This window comes from Nannobrachium achirus, assembly GCF_963921795.1.
Source record: "Nannobrachium achirus genome assembly, chromosome: 23".
Taxonomy (NCBI): domain Eukaryota; kingdom Metazoa; phylum Chordata; class Actinopteri; order Myctophiformes; family Myctophidae; genus Nannobrachium; species Nannobrachium achirus.
The window spans coordinates 2,036,245-2,043,744 of NC_137830.1; the positions used below are offsets into that span (position 1 = coordinate 2,036,245).

Here is a 7,500-nt window from a genome sequence, read left to right on the forward strand (position 1 = left end):
GTCTATAGTCACGACTCACCAGTGAGGACGCCAGGGCTAGCAGAGGGCGATGTTTAATGCCTTCATAGCCTAGGTTGTGTTGTCTTGGTGTTCTGTATATTCCTTTATGCCCGTATTGTTATAATTCACCCGAGTCCATGACGCATATGTTACGCACGGAGAGACAGACGCTCAGACAAGTTAAAAGGGAAGTCCTTTGAAAGCCATTTCCTCTCTAGACAGTGCCCAGAAGCATTTCAAAACAAGAGCCTTTCTTTTTTTTTTTGTCTATACAATCGATCATTCAACACATGTTTATTTTGAAATTGTACTGGAAATAGAAGTAGCCAATAGCTCCTACTTCACGCCACTGATGTCAGAGCCTCTACTTGCCGATCAGCAATATTTTTCCCCCAACCCCCCTTTAGGGGGGTGCGGTGGGGGGTGCGGGTGGGACGTGGGGGAGGGGGTGCGGCCGCACCTCCAGCACCCCTACTTCCCTCGGGTATGGGGCAGGGTTCAACTGCCAACCAATAGGGAAGAAAGGCCATGATGCAATCCCACACAGCTGTGTTCACTTGTAGTTTGTAATCCACAGCAGCAGAGCCTGTCTGCACTGCAGTGACATGAAACCTCCATTTCAGAACGAAAAATATTATAAATAAATTAAAGTTAAGTGTGTTTCACAGTAAAACATTTGAAAATAACAATGAATATCACAAATATTTCTTTGCATGTCATACATAGTGACAGTGATGCCTACACAGATGCAATTGATTAATAATAACATGATTCATAATAAAATGTAAGCTTTATACAGTGGTGGAAAAAATGGAATTCAAAATGTATTGAGTAAAAGGTACTCTGCCTTCACCCGATGACAACTCCAAAAGAACTACATGGCCAAATACCATATCTGGTTCCTCCTCAAGCGGAACCGCCCACGTCCGGAAAGCATTGTGGGAAATGTATTATTTTTTGGAAGAGACTTTGACTGAACACATAACTTTGATGAACACAGTGCGTTCCAGTGTGAGTGCAGCCTGAGATGTATTAGCGGTTGTTTGTTGACGCTGCTGCCACTGCACACTATCACCACCAGGGGGCCCAGTGGAGTTTGAAGTCGTCCTGGAGAGAGGGGGGGGGGGGGGGGGGGGGGGGGGGGAATTAAAACAGATAAACAAGAAATGATTTATATCTCTGCAAAATTTTAACAAATTAAATTCACATCTATACGATATTAAAACTTGATAGCAGGAAAAATGTATAATAATGTTAACCACAGTAACCCTGGCTAATCTATTTTGGACATTCCCCCTTCCACCTCCGCTCTATGACAGGCATCAAACAGGTAGCAGTCTCTGATGCTTTCCTTTATAAGAGAGATCACTAACGAGCACTTGACACTTTGATGGTGATTATTCTATGGATTACGTTTTCGCTCACAACGCTCACAACGCCTCGCGGTGCGAGGCGTTGTGTGCTTGTACATCGGCTGTTTTCACTAGTTTCAATCATTTTTAAAATGATGAATGCAAAATGAACGGTTTTGGACATACAAGGTTTTCACCACGACAACGACGATATCTGAACTGCCGCTGGAGTAGCGGGAACGCCACCGTCGCCCCCTGCAATGTTGTGGCCCTCGGCTTGGTACCCTAGACATGATTCAATGTTGTGGCCCTCGGCTTGGTACCCTAGATATGATTCAATGTTGTGGCCCTCGGCTTGGTACCCTAGACATGATTCAATGTTGTGGCCCTCGGCTTGGTACCCTAGACATGATTCAATGTTGTGGCCCTCGGCTTGGTACCCTAGACATGATTCAATGCTGTGGCCCTCGGCTTGGTACCCTAGACATGATTCAATGCTGTGACCCTCGGCTTGGTACCCTAGACATGTTTCAATTAGACATGATTCAATGTTGTGACCCTCGGCTTGGTACCCTAGACATGTTTCAATTAGACATGATTCAATGTTGTGGCCCTCGGCTTGGTACCCTAGACATGATTTGGCCCTTGGGGAAAACTAATTGGGGAACCCTGGATTGGTAGTTACCTCTCTCCTGTAGGCTACAGATGACCCCGCTGTATACAGCTGCTAGCGCCGCCCCGCACGCCATTTCTACCAACACACGCTCCTCATCTGGGGAAAAAGATCACGCACGCACACACACACACACACACACACACACACACACACACAAAACATTATGATAATTCATGCATTTAAACATACCAGGGACATGCAGAGAATGATAGAGAGATAGGGGCTGATATTTCTAAAAGGGCTTTTTGGTGAAAAGATCAAAAATAGCAGACCTCCAAGCTCACCCTGTGACGCGTTGTGAGCTGGGAGGTCTGTTATTTTTGCTGCTTTCACTGAACTAACCATTATCAATTCTGGAGATGTGGCGTAACGGCATGATTTTCTACACAGAGAGGGCAATTCTTTCAACATAAGATGCTGCATTCAAGTTCAGGAGAGTTTGCACAAGGCAATTCTCTTTAATGCTGCCTTCAGGTATGGCATGTAAAGAGGGTGTTTGCGTTTCTTTCACCATGGTAAAAACTGTCTGCATTCATGGTCTGTCTGGAGAGGGCACTTTTTACAGGCGGATAAAAGGGCGGGGGCTCAAGCCCCCCTCTGATGTCGATGTGTGCACGTGCCTGAAACACACGTTCCTACAATTCCAGATCCCAAACCTAGTCAGATGTAAGATGGGGGGGGGGGGGTTGACCCACCCAGGAAGGTCTCCACTGCCAGCAGAGCATCTTGATCAGTCACCACCTCCGACAGAATGCTCAGCTCGTCACACTGGCTGTATTCAAAAGCCTTTGTGCAAACCGTCTTTGCTCCGAGACACTTGGCCTCACTGTGTACAGAGAGAGAGAGAGAGAGAGAGAGAGAGAGAGAGAGAGAGAGAGAGAGAGAGAGAGAGAGAGGACGGGGACAGAGGACAGATGATGGGACAGGACAGTCAGTAACTTGTTTAAATGTGTTATACAGTATACGGTAAATAAAGCCCCTTTTCGACTGCAGCTTTAGCACCACACCACACCACACTACACCACACCACACCGCACCACGTAAAAATATCTACATTTTCCATTACACAAAAGTACCCCTACCGGTAAGAAACAAAATGACCCTTTTAACTGTGATTATAATACAATATAAATTAGTATTACAACTATCCTAAATTATAATACACTATAAAGTATTAATGTATTACTATGAGAATTATAATACACTATAATAGATTATAATAGTGGTTATAACACAATAGAATCTATTATCATGTATTACAACTATATCCTGGTGGTCTAAATGAAAAGTCAGTGAGTGATCAGTCATTATGAAGTGTTTGGCCCTGTTTGGCCTAGCTCAGACCTACTCTAGAGTGGATACTTTTTAGTACCACGTTTAGTACCACTTTCACACCACTCTACCCAGGTCCTTGTAGTGGAAAACCTGGCACAAGTGGGCGGTGTGGTGTGGAGTGGTGTGGTGTTGGGCCTGTGGAAAATGGGCTTATGAGAGGGAGAACCTGGGGCGCCCGCTGGCCTACTGGTCCAGGCACATACCACTTGCCACATAGGCATGGGTGCCTGGCGGCGTTGCCGGTTCGATTCCCGATCCAGATAACATTTCCCGCGTGTCACTCCCCATCTCTCCCCACATTTCCTGTCAGTCTACTGTCCTATCAATAAAGGCATACAAGCCCCCTAAAAAAACACATCTTTAAGAGAGGTAGAGCCTGCACACCATTTTCCATGTAAAGGATTTGACTTTATTTGTGACATTCTAATCTCACAGGATCTTCATCTGGTCAGCATACTGACCTGATGAAGTCAATCCTTGTCTCTCTTCATATTAGTTTAATCTCTCAGCATACTGACCTGATGAAGTCAATCCTTGTCTCTCTTCATATTAGTTTCATTGGCCCATAGCACCCACAATCGACGTGCGTGTACATAAGTGCGCTTTGTAAATGTGTTATATAAACATCTTATGGGGGTGGCAGTGGCTCAGGGGTAGAGAAACCACCCCTAGCAAGAGCCTTCAAAAGCTCCAATACATCCAGAACAGCTGCTAGGGTCCTGATGAGAAGGCGCAAATATGATCACATCACTCCCATCCTCCACTCCCTGCACTGGCTTCCCATCGCCTCCCGGACTGAATATAAAATCACCCTGCTAACCCACCAATGCATCTACGGCAATGCCCCCCCCTACCTCAAGGAACTGCTGGAGCCACAGCCAAGCCCCCAGAACCCAGGGCTAGATTTGAAGCAACCCCGATGGTGGCCAAAGTTGGAACTGCAGCCTAAACGCGCATTTTGGCCCCGCCCCCTCCACTCCAGACAATCCTTCCTCTGAGCGGAGAGCAGCGTGACGTCATTTGTGGTCTCTAAATAGTGGCCAATTTCCCCCAGAATGCACCTGGATTAGCTACATGCTAGCACGTTAGCGTTGCTTCAAAACGCCACTGAGCACTTGCATTGAAATGATAGTGGGGGCGGGGCTCGTCCGCTCTCTATTTTATATATACTCTATGGCCACAGCCCTCAACCCGCAGCCTCCGCTCTGGCAACACAAACCGCCTAAAGGAACGGCACACCAAGCTCCGCACCATGGGAGACAGAGCGTTCTACGCAGCCGCCCCCCCCCCTGCTGTGGAACTCACTCCCAGACCACCTAAGAGCTCCTCAGTCTGTTGATGTTTTTAAAAGAGGACTAAAGACTTTCCTTTCTCTATCAACGCTTTGAACGTTCCCGTTCGGCCCATTTTTGACGGCGGCGGAACGCCAATTGTACGTTCTTTGGCTTGTTCTTTTGTACCTTGGTTTGATGTCTGTAACCTGATGAGGGGTCGCGCGGGTGTGTACCGTTGAAACAGCTCCCGTAAAAGTACTCTCAAAATCCCACTGGACGTTAGCATCAATGGAGGAACAAAACACTTCCATTGTGATTTCCTCGAGAGCCTATCTGAGACCATTTTCACATTAATTCTTGCATGAGGCTGCCCCCTACTGCTGGTAGAGCCACGGTACACCTCTTTAACACTTTGTAAGCCGGGCCGTACTTGCCCGTACTTGTCCGGACCACCCAATGCGCCGCCCGTACATTCCCGGACTTTTGATATAAATGATAATTATCAAAAAAAAAACGATCGGCCATTCTTCTCTGTGTCTTTTTGGAGCCATCTGAAATGGTTAACATCCTCCTCACTCCTTTTCTGGAAGTGGGTGTGCTACTCGTAGCATCCAGCAGGCCGCGCCGTTCACTTACATTCTAGCTGCATGGTTGGCTCAGAAGCCACTCCTTCACTCCATGGAGTAGAAAATCAACAAGAAGCACAAACAACATGGCTGGATTACAAGCGTCTAGGTCTCTGTACGTGGATCGCGGACTCAATCACGCTCGGGCACCGCTTCCCTATCGATCTTTTCCCTGCTTCGCCGCACGGAAACGAATGGAGATCTCCCCGCCGCGTCCTCAAAGTAAGAACGTCGACCTCTGCAGGAAGAATATACACGCTGTACCGAGCACTCCATTACGTGTTGTTATCATGTGGGCTTTGTTTTTTTAAAACATGTTGATAAATAAAGCGCAGATTGCACGGCTGTACCTCTGTTCAGGGGGTTCTGGCGCGGCTTACAAAGTGTGGAGAAAATTTACAAAAAAATGAATACATCTTTGTCTATATCATCGCAAAGGTAAGGTGCTTTTGCTGGCACAAAACCCAATAATAAATAACAACATCTGGCAGGGAAAAAGTTAACAAAGCTTTCGGTTAGCTAAGCTTTTAGGTCTTTAAACCCTGCCGTTTTTAACTTGTTTTAAATTACTTTGATTGCTTTTTGCAAATGTTTTATGTTTTTATTTTTTTCCTGTACTGTAGCACTTTGAGATTTGCTGTCAAATGTAAAGTGCATTACAAATAAAAATTATTATTATTATTATTATTATTACCATTGGAACGCGGAGGGTTCCCGGTTCGATCCCGGGCTCCCCCAGAGTTAGTGTGGAAGAGTCCTTGAGCAAGACTCTGAACCCCTAATTGCTCCCGGTGAGCAGGTTGGTGCCTTGCATGGTTTCCTCTGCCATCGGTGTATGAATGTGTGTGTGAATGGGTGAATGTAATGCACAATCTATGTAAAGCGCCTTGGATAAAGGCTATATAAATGCACCATTCACCATTTATCTTACAGTGATTGTCCAGTTGACAACAGCTGTTGTTTTGACTGTTGAGGCACAGAACTGGTAGACAGGTTGGATGGATGGATGGATGGTTGGATGGATGGATGGATGGATGGATGGATGGATGGTTGGATGGATGGATGGATGGTTGGATGGATGGATGGATGGTTGGATGGTTGGATGGATGGATGGTTGGATGGATGGATGGATGGATGGATGGATGGATGGATGGATGGATGGATGGATGGTTGGATGGATGGATGGATGGATGGATGGATGGATGGATGGTTGGATGGATGGATGGTTGGATGGTTGGATGGATGGATGGATGGATGGATGGTTGGATGGATGGATGGATGGATGGATGGATGGTTGGATGGATGGATGCAAACACATGATTGCATATTAATCTGCTCCACATTAGGCAGAGGTGTCACACCACATTCTGGGCCCTGGGAACAAGAATTCACTGCGGGCCCCCCATGAATGTTCTTCATAGGGGGAGGGGGTTTAACCCATTTAGACTGGGAACGCATTATTTTGTGCTTTAACTATTGAAAAATAGCAGAAATATGCTAGAGCTTGTAGATCTGCTATTTTTGAAAAATCTTTAAAATGGGCGCAAGTCTTTGAATATATTTGACCCGATTCTATAAATGGCTTCTAAATCCTTCTTAGATTTTTTTGAAATACCCATGTTTCTATGTCAGTCAGTGGTGCTCAAACCTTTTCATGTCAAGGACCCCCAAAATGATATGTATTTGGCCACGGACCCCCATCTCAAAATATCTAGTTCCAGGGACCCCCCAGAAGCGAAAACTATCTCCTATATTCAAAGACTTGCACACATTTTCATGACTTTTCAAAAATAGCAAATCTACAAGCTCGCATCGCTGCACTCGGTGCCACACTGTGAGCTTGTATATCTGCTATTTTTCAATAGCTAAAGTATAAAATAATTAGGGCCCATCCCTCCACCTTGGGAACATGAAAATTGAAAATTAAGGCTTGGCCCTAACTGGGCCCTGAATAAAATAATAAAAACACATTTTTTCTTTTTTCATTGAGCCCGAGGCCCTACCCGGCCCGACTAATTAGCATACATTTTAGGCGCTACCCTACCCTAAATGTCGGGTCGGGTTGGGGCAGAATTTCAGAACTCTACCTGACATGAGGTACAGATGTACATATGTACATATATGAGGTACATATGTTTATTTTCTTTTTTTTAGACATACAAAAAAACATATACAATACAATAAAATCAAAGTTCAGACAAAACAAACAAACAACAAAAAAACACAAAAAACAAAAC

At 45.4% G+C, this 7,500-nt stretch overlaps 1 pseudogene across 1 annotated transcript in view; it reads right to left on the minus strand.

Annotated features, from left to right (window-relative positions):
* Nucleotides 1–7,500, minus strand: part of LOC308308487 (L-serine dehydratase/L-threonine deaminase-like) — a 17,032-nt pseudogene that overhangs the window by 1,080 nt on the left and 8,452 nt on the right. The window contains exons 6-8 of the transcript XR_013963386.1: nucleotides 2,724–2,854; nucleotides 2,038–2,124; nucleotides 1,052–1,107 (exon numbers count right to left, since the gene is read on the minus strand). The product of XR_013963386.1 is annotated as an L-serine dehydratase/L-threonine deaminase-like (transcript). The remainder of the gene's footprint in view (nucleotides 1–1,051; nucleotides 1,108–2,037; nucleotides 2,125–2,723; nucleotides 2,855–7,500) is intronic.